This window comes from Cylas formicarius, unplaced genomic scaffold, assembly GCF_029955315.1.
Source record: "Cylas formicarius isolate icCylForm1 unplaced genomic scaffold, icCylForm1.1 PGA_scaffold_4__25_contigs__length_36172078, whole genome shotgun sequence".
Classification (NCBI taxonomy): domain Eukaryota; kingdom Metazoa; phylum Arthropoda; class Insecta; order Coleoptera; family Brentidae; genus Cylas; species Cylas formicarius.
Window position 1 is genome coordinate 23,654,291 of NW_026844334.1, and position 13,094 is coordinate 23,667,384.

The following is a 13,094-nucleotide window of genomic DNA, read 5'->3' on the forward strand; positions in this document are numbered from 1 at the left end:
GGTTATGGTTCAATCATGTGTCTTGAAGGAGCCTTCGCGGGCTTCTTTGCGGCGGTTTCGCTGCCTTGATCGCCTTCGGCCAAATATTCCAAAATTCCAATAATTCGTAAAATATACAAAATAAATAAAAAAGCAATGGGAGTGGTCCTTCCGAGCCGGAATCTCTGAATGCGCCGATCAACCTTGACTGCCGTGATTATTCAACGAACTTAAAATACCGCGGGTTTCCTCGCTTCCCTCTCCACATCTCACTTAACGTACACAGCTGATGCAGTGCCAGTCGAGCCGGCTTACTGGCTTTTGCAGTGTTGTCAAGTGTTGACTTTAGCGAGGCCGAACTTAAGAGTCCATCATCAGATACCACGTAATTCTACATTCGTGGAAATATTATTTTTTCGTGCAGTATTGAAGTATATCATTATAATCATGTCATTTCGAAGAAGTATACCTGGCGAATTTGCTTCGAGAATCTGTTTTACCGGGATTTGGATTAGAATTTGGCAACCTCGCATCTTTCTGTTTCTCTTAACATTTACCAACCGATGTGGCGAGCCTTTTTAACGACCAGTACCAGCAGTTGTGGCTTCGATATAACTGTTTTGTAAGAAGTATTTTGCGATGTAACTGTAAATTGTCCACAAAAATTGTTGGTTAATTTTCGTTGGTTTTTAGGTGTTAACTCGGGCGGTGGCAACATAATTTGTGCTGATATTGTTTTAGAACTTAGTGCAAATGCGTGACATGTAATTGTTTTGTTGTTGTTTTTATGTTGGGAGTGTTTTTTCTTTTGCTTTGGATTACCTGTCGGAAGTTGGGTTTATGATTGTAAGTATTTAAGGACTTGAGTTTTGATTAGTTAAGTTTCAACATGAAGCTGTATTCTATACGAATTGTCAGCATTATGCGTAAAGCCTTTGACACATCTTCAACATTCAATGAAGATTATAGTGCAGACATAATATGTAGACTGCAACGTTTTTTCATAATAAGTAGATGCATTTATTAACATGAATTGTTTTAATTTTGTGAAACATAATTGGCAAATGCAAGTTATGTTCAGTGGGCGTAATGTAATGAAACGATTTCAAGACAACGAAGTTTGCATGTCGCTATAATACCTACCTGGATGCCAGCGAAAAGGTCAAACTACATCGGCTAAGATCGAAGATATTCTCATCCGGAATACCTGTTTGCCAATGTAAAAATGATGTCGTATATTCTGCGAAAACGTGACTTTCTGAGTGAGAAAAGTACTTGCACTGTATTAAACTTTTGCACGTGGATTTAGGAAGTGTTTATATATTTATAGCAACGCAATCGGGGCGTTTAATAGAAAGTTGACGAAAACAATATACAACTGGATATGGGTCTGTAATGCCCCATAATATTCCGAAAATATTAGAAAATATTTGATTTTTTTTATTGTAACTTTCTTCGATAATTATCATAATCAATGATTTTTTTAATGATGAATTTATGTTGAATACTCAAGAAAAATCTCCCTTAGGGTTCAAGAAGGTAAACGCAATAAATATAAATGTATTGGCATTTCTACACGGATGTTCTATAAGGAGAAAGTTAAAACTAGTAAGAAGTTTGAAATTCCTAATTGTGTAAACGAGGTTTTAAATTTTAAGTTTTACATAATTATATTTTCCTAAATAATGCAATTTTTTAACAAACAATTCCGCCTCAATTTTGTGTACGATTTTAATGCGAATATTAATTTAAACAACGGTATTGATTTATTTAATTAATATGTGCCCTATATAAAACTTGTTGCATAATATTTTGTTAAAATAGCGCTTTTATATTTCCTACAGTCAACAAAAGGAATATAATTGAATATAGACGTTTGTTCCACATGTGACATACAATATGAAATGGGCAATTCAAACGCTCGAAAATTGATTTACATGAATCCCTTTATATCTCATAATTGATTCGTTTTTCAAAATGACCTAGCTCGTTGTTCCACGTAAATAATCAACATTTTTCATATTTCAATCTAAAATTGATGATGATACAAATGCAACATTCGTAACAACAAACTCGTAATTAGATAAACTCGACCAATAACGTGAATATTTTTCGAAAAGATATTTTAATATTATTATCAGGAAAATAATTGGCGTGAAAAAACGGCAGCAGCAAATGAAATTGTATTTCTTTAGTTCCTTTGTTAAAATTTTGTGGATGCGAATTCGTTTTATTTTATTTATATTCTACCAAAAAATTGCACGTTTTATTAAAAATCACTACACTAACGCACTGTAACGCAAATGCGGAAACATTTAAGTCGATATTTTCCTTATAACTTCCTCTTCCTCGCCGTTTCTCTTTTATTCAACGTGGGATTGTCTTATTCAAAATGACTTATTACGGAGATTCACTGCTTAATTTATGAAATTAATGCTCTGCATTGGCGTATAATAAATATGGAGGTATACGTTGTGTTTCGCTTTTAAGGTTGCCTTATTTTTGGATAACCTAAGTATTACAGTTTTTAGCAGTTACTTACTCACTCAAGATGCACAAGGCATATTCAAACAGGCTTTTTAAGGGGGAGAATCCTTTAAAGTGCCACTATATACTGTTATATTCATTCATACTGTAATTATTATTATATATTATTATTAATATATGTATTAGAGGTCAGATAAACAAGTTTAAGTTTCGTTTAACCTTCCATCTGTCCAAGCCAATAAGATGCACACTAAATGCCAGAGAATGTCGTAAGTAATCAAATGAAAATGTATGGCTTTTTATTGTTGATGTGGATGTCCTTTCTAAACTTACTGAGTGAGTAATGCAATGAAAGACAATGAGGATAAATCTTGTAGGTAATCAGGTGGATCCCCACAATGCCCATTATATGTACGTGTATGGATTTGAACTGTTAACGACGTTTTCAGAACGATTACTTTAAACATATAGCGAATTGCGCATAGATACCTTCCATCATGTCGGAGAAGATTCATATATTCAACAGAGTAGAATATTGATTATTTACTTTGGATGGGGTTGACAGCTAAATGTTATTGGAATATTCGAATATTCAATTATAGGAAAATATAATTTATTGTTAAATTTTACTGATTGAAATATAATAAGGAAACACAAAATAAAAATAATTAAATACAATTAGGAAAACAAATACAAAATGATTTTAGATAATTTGCTGTTGAAGGTAGAATTCAGCCCTATTCATTCTTCATTCGTTCAGACGAATTCAGAAAAAGTGTTTTCTAGTATAATATTATCAACTGAAGCTACAGTTTCTTCTAATAGTTCATTGAGCTTCGAATATTCATGCAAAAAGTCGACAAAAACAAAATAACACATATCCTACAATATTACGATGACGGCATAAGATAATCTCGTCTTAGTACAGTATTTGATTTTATATTTTTGAAAAATGTATTTGTATTTTTATTTTATGTCTTGAAATCATGTTCTTCCAAGTTATTTCTCTTAATGTGTGGCCATTTATTGAGGATACCTGAATTTTACTTCAGCTCAGGTTATTCTCCAATTTCTGCGCGCGGCAATTTCCCTACTGGAATAACTTAACTCCCCTGACGCGACTGTTGGTCACGTGACACGTTTCATTTGGATGCAAATCATCGGTTCCGAGGGAGAGTCTCGAGGATCCCCACTAATGAAATACTTCATTAACAAAAATTCCAAACGGAATGCTAATGGCAGTCGCTACAATTTGTCCGATTCTCTGCATTTGGTGTTTCTTTAAACGGAAAATAAATTTAATTGACGTCTTATTACCGGCAATTTGGAAAATGTACCAGATTTAAGACTCGTTTTTAATTTTTTAATGAAAAATTAACGACATGGAAGTGTTTCTCCCAAATTTATTTTCAAAATTAATGCTTTTTACATCAACTGTGTTTGGTTTCAAGTTTCCGCAATTTTGAGAATGCGCATTGTGGTTCAACCTCTACGAAAATTAAACATTTTCGCCCGACCGGCTATCTCATTAAAAAAGAAAGTTTTGCATTGCACAACATGCACTGCAAAAGAGGACTTGCTTGTGTAACAACATTTGTGCGAAGATAAAACTATGACAGTAGTGAAAGTGTACTACTTACGAAGTGGAAAACAAGGTGACAAGTTGTATGTAATATATATTTACAATACTTCAAGATTATGTTCGTTTTGAGGCACATGTCATTGAATAAAATTTTGCGGCTGGGTTTAGTGAATATTTAAAATACCATAAATTGAAACAATAATTTACGACTGCGAAAATGTATCAACCCTAGGAATTTTTTTAAATTGATTGCAAATTTTCAATATATACCATATTAAAACTGTTAATATTAGTTATTACTTTAGTAGGGAAACTTTATCCTCATTTATCCATAAACTGATACGAAACCTTTGGTATGGTATATATGTTAGCCAAGAATTGCGGACCAAAACGGACTTTTAACAAGATCATTACGTTCAATCGGATCAAAATATCTTCAAATGATCCTTTTGTGCGGAGGTATTCACAGATCACTTATTGTTGGTTACTACATTGAAACTGAAATTAAAAAAAAGAAAACTTCAGGCCATACAAACTATAGATACAAGAAAGCTTTTAGTTTCAGCAATAACAGAAGTGTGAGAAGAATTAAATTCAAGATTACCTCTCATTTATTAAACGTTAAATGAAGACGGCATTGAAAACACATGGAGACAAATCGAAACATCAGTAGTAGAGGTTAGTTAAGCTAAGCTGAAAAGTTTTGAAGCTAAACACTAAGCTTGTATCACCTATGACATCCTGAAATTAATGGACTGCCATAGATCATATAAAAATAAAGACTCTAATAGATACAAAGTGATTCACAAAGAAATTAGGGCTAAGATTCGAGAAGCGAAAGAAAATTGAATAACAGTGCAGTACAACGAAATAGTGCAGTCAGAAGCCAAGCATAATTCTTTTAATATGTACAAGAAAATCAGACAGACAACTGGTCAACATAAAAAGAGCACCAAAAACAGTTTCATGAATGAACAACAGCAAGAAAATATATTGAAACTCTCTTTTTTGAAAGATAGCGCTTTCACACTTCTGTTAAGTTTACTAAATTGTATATACAAAACGGGAAAAATTTCTAAAGATTGGCTCAGGTCAACTTTCGTTGCTCTGTGAAAGAAAGCTAACTGCAAGTATTCTAAAGATGATAGAACGTTCAATTTAATGAGCCATGTATTCAAGTTGTTCTTGAAAATCATTCGTAAACAATAAATCATAAGATGCAAAGAACACATTCGTATGTCACAATTTGCTTTTAAAAGTCGTTTCGGTACAGAGAGGCGCTGTTTAGCATCCGAGTTCTCATACAGCCATATCTAGATGTCAACGTTGATGTATATCCCTGCTTCGTAGAATACGAAAAGGCATTTGACACTGTTCAGCATGATAAATTAATAGCTATACTGAATAATATACGCCTGGACGGTCCGGACATTCGGATAAAAGCCACCTTATACTGGAACCAGACAGCTGACATAAGAGTTAACGGCCAGACATCTGAAGAAGTGCCTATTATGAGAGGAGTTCGACAAGGATGTGTGCTCTCCCCCTTTTAGTTTAAAAAAAATCTTCGGGGAAGCCGTCGAAGAAAGAACAGAGGGTGTAATTGCTAATGGAATCGTCATCAACAATTTAAGATACGCTGATCACACTGTCTTACTAGCAACAGATAAGGATGATTTACAGCTACTTTTATCAGCGGTCACAGACCACAGCCAACAACATAGCCGCTGAACTATAAAGAAAACCAAATGGATAGGCATCAGCAAAAACAATAACATAACTCACAACTTAACAGATATCAGCGTAAATGGAGAAATAGTGGAAAGAGTACAAACATACAATTTGGGGTGCTGGGTGAATGAAAACTGAAAATGTGTTAACCAACAGAGCCTTAAGAATACGCTTATTACGTTCTAAGAGGCTTTAGGCTTTCGAAATGTTGGTTTGCCGGAGAATGTTGAAGATATCATGGGTGGATAAATAATGCTGACGCATTATTTGCGTTACCGGATTATTTCGATTACAGAAAATATAAATTCAGTTACTAAAAGGAGCATGTAGCATCATTTGTTTCATGATTTAAAAAAATTGCTACCCTAATATATAACGGACTTGGATAAACTAATGACATTTGAAAATCCCCCTGAGATGATATTCACCAGTTTCATTACATGTCAATTGGCTTTCAACTTTTGTTTCCGTAGCATTGCAAGGAAGAGTTCTTGATCTTCTACGCATGTAAACATTTTCTTTAGCTGTACACAAAATTGAAAATAAAATCAATAATACTTGACAGAACTGCCATATTCTATAAAAGTTAAAGAGCGAATAATTGTTAGCTATACATTAAGTAGAAATAACTTCATCTCAACAGAATGAAATAATAACACTTTATGGTGTTAATATACGGTTATTAACGTTACAAACGGTTAAAATGAAATCAACGAGGTATCGTGGTTAGTTTCATTCTGAAGAACCATTCGAAGGTACCATATCAAGACGTCTTATTCATGTTTGACAAACATATATGTAATTAATATTTCGATTATTGCAGATGGATATATAGGAACAAAGCACAAACATAATAAACTTGATTCAATGTTTTTTGAAGGTTGCGAAAAATAAGTAGACGTGTTTTTTGCTTGATTTGTTAGACAAATTTCAAGTTAGCTTGATATGGGGTGTACTTTTTCAGCCACGAGTGGATTTTTCGCATATAAGATGCCTATGTCTTTTTCATACATGAAAGTTTTGTTTTAAGCTTGTCATAAATGTTCTTCAGATTACAAGTTGCTATTTTGATAGGTAGTTCGCCGAACGAACTATTCTTCCATATCACAGAATAACTAACTGACAAGCTGGTTATGTATTTGTTGTCCTATATTGTACGAACTTCACACATTCAATAGACGGCGAGTTTGGGCACCTTGCTGTCTGCAGAAGATGGATAAGATTAGTTTGTTGGCGAAATTTCTAGTAACTGCAATGGTGTGGTTGGTTAGTTGCAAAGCGAGAGGTTGTAACACATTATCAATATAGGGTTGAGCTTTCGTGTTTCTGTCCACAAAAACTTGCTTGCAACTGTTAGGGCTTCCAAAACCATATCGCTCCTACCAATTGCAATCTAGCTCTTGTATCAACATAGTACGATCACAAACAAAAGCGTTACCCGTAATTAAAAATGACCAGTTCCACTCGTGATTTCAGTAAGACACTATGCTATACATACGAAATCAATAAATAAATAGTTACATTTTCAATGCCGATTTGGACGCATGCTATAAATAAGAGACGATCCTGCTTATCATATTTATAATTCAGTGCAAGTTTTCTTCTACATTCTATCGCATAAACGATAAACGGAAGTTTGATATCTTACGGTAAAATGGTGTGAATATCTAGCTATACTCGCGGCTATATTAATAAATACGCATTTATAATGTAACGGTTCACGAATAGTCCTGTGAAGTGCCAAGGAGTTGCTTACATAGTAATAGTTAGTTACTGATTTTTTAATTAGCGAAACATAACAATAATGACTATTTTTGTACCCAGTTTTCACTTTAAGTCGCATTTTTCAACTACAAGGTGCACAAATTGCGAATTGAAATTTTCGTAATGACATTTCTAGATAAAGTGATCATTTTCCCTACACAGTGGCATGTTTTATTTCAAATTCGACGGAAATATTTAGGAAAGATATTTATTTTGTTTTCAATATTTCTCTTAGTCTGCTAGACATGGGAAGCGATTAGATTTTATTAAATTTAATAGCAAGAATTTTTTGCCGCACAGCTTGCAAATTTGTTAATTATTGGAGAAAGTTGAGCTCGCGGTTGAATTTAGGCGACCAGTTTGATTAAATCGATATTATTTGGTCTTTTTTACATTATGAAAGCCGATTTCGTGCTATCGAAAACGTCGTAACAAGTTACACCCGTCGCGAAAAATATAATTTTTAGCCTAGAGGGGATTAATTTCAATTGCTTGTATCGCCGCCAGAGGTCGTTTTGCGACATCACTACAAAGAAAATTTATTTTTAATACAACAAAATATTGATAAAAAAACTTACAACATATATATCAAATAGCTGCAATCTTAATATGATTAGCACTTAAACAACACCACTATAATTTTTGCTATTTTATTTTCCAAAGCACATTTAATTTTAAAGTTTTCGAATTTCGTGTGGAGCGATGGCCAGTAATTAATCACATTGAATAAGTATTCATTATTATTGATATTTTAAATATAATTTTTGTATTTTAGCAATAAGTTTATTTAAGCTTCGCTAAAAGATTGCACTTTTCCATTTAATAATAATAATTTAGTTTTTGCATTTTTTTTTTTTTTTGAGAAAATAAATTAAACTTATAGCCCCTTTCAACACCTTTAATTTTGACAAAATGCTTTGCGCCATTCTGAAGTTATTGTCATTTATTTCCGAAAATGTTCCAACACCCCCCCACCATTTTCCCTGATTAGAAAAAAAAAAGCTATATCCGTAATATAAGATTATTTTTCAAAAAACTGGATTTAAAAATAATTTCCAGCATTTTCTCTTGGCCGCTTAAGTTGCGTTAGTTTTATTTAATCCTTGTATGTATGCGAATGCCCGTTTATTGTTGGATGATGCCTTATCTCAGAATCTGTAAAAAATTCAAAAAAATTAAGGACAAGCGTTGTTTGTGTACTTTTAAAATATTATATAGCTACATAAACAGAGTGTTTGTGTTTTCGTGAATAAGTAACAACTTTCTTATTTTAAATATTAATTAAAAATAATATTAATGTTACGTCAAAACTGACATTTGCGCGTCTAAATATGTCTATCGATATCTCCTATTGAATGCCTTTGTTATATATTTCGGGATTTTCAAAAATGGTGACTTTGTTTCCTATTTTAGAAAGTTGTAGATTTCGATATATTGGCAATAAAAGGGAAACAGCAGAAAAAATAAACAATCGAGCACTAAAGAAATATAGGATAACTTTAGACTGTCCTTTGATAATTGTTTTATAAATATTAAATTAAATGTCTGGTAATTAAATTGTTTACAAAAGTTTCTAAAAATTGAATAAATTTTTTTAAAAACATTCAAACGTTTGCTGAAAAAAATACAGTTTTGAACGAATAATAAGATTTTATAAAAATGTTGATATTGATTTTTTTTAGAATGTTTCAATTAATACTGTCTTTTTAGTTTGACCTATTTGCTATTAGCGGATTCTCCATTTTTTGTTTTGTTTATAAAAATGTGTGGCATAAAAATCTCAAGCTTTGATTTCCAAACATACAGCACGTCAAAATAGTTATTTAGTGCTCGATTGTTCGATTTACAATATTTTGTGGCCACAGCATTTTTACAAAGAAAATAAATTATTTCGAACACACAGACCACTAAATTAGATCCCCTGTTTTAAGCCAATCATCCCCAAATAAAGAGAAAGAAAAATCCATAGATATATCTAGACCAGCAAACGACACTTTTAACAAAAACTTAAAAAAATGTTACAAATGGTAAGACTTAGGTAAAGGATGTTATATATGAAATGTTTAGAAACTACCGCCCTGAATATATAATACTATATAACATCATATTTAATAGTATAAATGAATGTAAACAACTTTTGTAAGCACGTTTTTTCGAAAATTTTAACAGATTCTGAGAACATGTAACATCCCATAATAAACGAGTCACAAGTTTTTCTTTAAACTTGTCTATTCCGGAAAGCATTCGAAACATCGCGTTGTCAAGAAGTTTTGCAATGTACAATTAACTTTAAGCTACGGTACGCACACTTTCTTAGAATTTCAACTTAGCAGTGTTTCATTATTATTTTCATACCTACCGTTATAAGTAGGTATTATGTTTTACTTGGAATTTCTCGTTTGCCTCTCCCAGAAGGGTTTTCGAATATGAAAATCTTTGAGTAGAAACTATTTTGGATTATTCAAGCTGGAACTAACTGGCTAAAGTAGATGCTTCGAATAAACGAGTTCATATCGTCCTTTTCTTTTCGATTTTGCCTTTGTTGTGTTGTGCATTTTAAATTTTTATGAACTTATTCTAAACGGCACAATTTTGCGATAAAAGTTAGCATTTAAATTGTCGGTTAATTCGACTTCCGTCAATCTGCAGTGGGACATTAATAATGTCACCGTTTCGGTAACAACGCATAGATTGGAAGTCGCTAAACTAATTTAAGCAATTACCAGACTGATTAACAAGCTTATTAGCGCGTTGCGTGTTAAGCGATTACAAGAGTCAACACACTTTGCACTTGCACAATTGCTCTAACGGTATCCGCGAGTAAGTAAATCGACGTCAGTTAAAGCGTTAAAAACATTAATTTAAAATTGTACAAGTTTAAGAAAGATCAAAGAGGTAAGTTGAATTGTGGAAACATGGAGACATTTTTTTATAACTTTAAAATTTATTGGAGACTAATACCAATTTTGAAAATTGCAATTAAACACCATCTGTACTATTTTATCAAATGTAGAGCTAAATATATTTAAATTTAATGCCAATCAATATTTTAAAAGGAATATATCTGGCATTGAGTAGTTGACAATGCGTAATTATTACAGCTTCAATTGAAATTTGCAAGACGGACCAATTAATTGAGACGGAAAGAATTGAAATACTTATTATACTGGTTGGGTTGTTAGACCAGAAAATAAAGGGCTCCATGTAGCGGGTGGCCATTTAAGAAGAACCCTTGGTCTTATTTTAAAGACTTCTGGGGAAAAAACTTATAACTTAAGCGGCCCAGAGAAAATGCTGGAATTTATTTTTAAATTCAGTTTTTTCGGAAACACTATTATATTACATATGTAGCTGTAAAGCTGCGATATATATATATATATATATATATATATATATATATATATATATATATATATATATATTTTCACGTATTGATTCACGAATGGAAAAATGTGATGACACTATATTCCGGGATATCATCCGTTCGAAGTGTTCGAAGTGTTTTCGGAGCGCGAGCATTGAAGATGCCAATATAGTGTCATCATATATATATATATATATATATATATATATATATATATATATATATATATATATATATATATATATATATATATATATATATATATATATATATATATATATCTATATATATATATATATATATATATATATATATATATATATATATATATATATATATATATATATATATATATATATATATATATTTTCACGTATTGATTCACGAATGCAAAAATGTGATGACACTATATTCCGGGATATCATCCGTTCGCTTGTTGAACTCCGACTGGAGTCCTGCAGACGTTTCTCCAAAATCTCACTTGGCATCTTCAATGCTCGCGCTCCGAAGTGTTCGAAGTGTTTTCGGAGCGCGAGCATTGAAGATGCCAATATAGTGTCATCATATATATATATATATATATATATATATATATATATATATATATATATATATATATATATATATATATATATATATATAATCGAATTGTGTCTTCCATATTAGGCTTTTGTCAATCTTTTGTTATATTAAAAGTTCATTTGCATTGAGTTTCATTTTTTGGAGAACATAAATTATATTTGTAGTGATGTGATACAAGCAATTGAAATTAGTCCCCCCTAGGCCGCGCTGATTGCCTAAGAGGAACCCTTTTCAACGACTTGAAGTTTGACAGAATGGATTAGCCATTCTCAAATTATTGATATGTATTTCCGAACGTGTTAATTGTTAATTGACCACTCGGTGCCTGCTAGTGATTATTATTAATATTAAGAAATTTAATGGTAACTACCTCCAACGAATTGACACTTATGAACAACTTTTAGCTTACTTACACATGAGGTTATTTTTATGTCCAGTATTTTTATATGTTCAAAAACTATTGTATCACTTTTTTCACACTGCTGTTGGCAAGTTATTCGACAACTTGGCGCTTATAATTTATATGATTGTTTTGCTACGTATATTATTTTCAAACAACAAACATTTAAGTCTGGAAGATGATCTAAACCTAGTTTCCAAATGTAATACTTTACAAATAAAAAAAATTGTATATCGGGGGGTTCTTATATGTGCCAGAGCAGTTCCTAGCTCGTCCACCATACTTAATGCTCGGGCGCTGTTGTTCAATGACCCAATCTAGTAAACTTTTTCGACTTGAAACATCAGTTGTCAACAATTGATAGATGCGGAACCTCACACGAGACGAACTGCATCGATAATTTAATTTAGTCCGATGTGGTAGGACTAGCGGAATTTCTAGCTATCTTAAATTGTGAGTAATAAAAAAGTCAAGTCACAAGAACCGACATTTATTTTGCTGCAGAAATATATCAACGAATTTAAGTACATTGCTCAATAACAAATAAACTAGGAACCAGAGCAGCGCAATAGTGTGTCCCAGTCCAAGAGTTCCAGATCGCAGATGGCCAAACCGAATATTTGAATGGGAGCCTCCAGGGAGAAGACAACCCGTATTAAAACCGCTTATAATGTGGACTCATAAACAATTGACCTTTTCTACCATGGTGGCCGTGATTTAAGGACTAAAAACCAATCGAAACCGAAAAGTGAAATGAAATTGATGCAGATAAAAGATATCGACCGCTTACTTACAAAACATCCGAGTTAAGTTGACCCAATCCTATGACCCATTGTTGTCTGTTTTGCTATTAGTATGTGTTGTTTGCTACGCCTTTGTTCCGTTTATTACTCAGATGACACGCAACCTTTCGCTGAACTTTGAATAGTGAAGCTGTGCTTTATATGTTTTAATTTATCAATTTGGGAACAAATTTTCAAATTAACTCGCCCACGCCCAACGTAGTGTTCGCATTTTATATTTTCCGATATAATACAGAGATATCTTGTACGAAGAGCAATGCTTGCCTAGATTTTAACCAATGATAACCCGAGGATAACTAAGATGCTGTGTAAGGTAAATAAATTATGAGGGACCCCGAAATGTACTTGTAATTCAAAACTCGACTATAAATTAGAAGTATATTAAATATGTATTTGCAAATT

General features: G+C 32.3%; 1 protein-coding gene across 1 annotated transcript in view; it reads left to right on the forward strand.

Moving 5' to 3' along the window:
* Positions 1 to 296: 296 nt before the first annotated feature.
* Positions 297 to 13,094, forward strand: part of LOC132700393 (cadherin-87A) — a 317,031-nt gene continuing 304,233 nt past the window's right edge. Inside the window, exons 1-2 of the mRNA XM_060667675.1 lie at positions 297 to 620; positions 673 to 825. The gene's annotated coding sequence lies outside the window, so the exon portion shown is untranslated. The remainder of the gene's footprint in view (positions 621 to 672; positions 826 to 13,094) is intronic.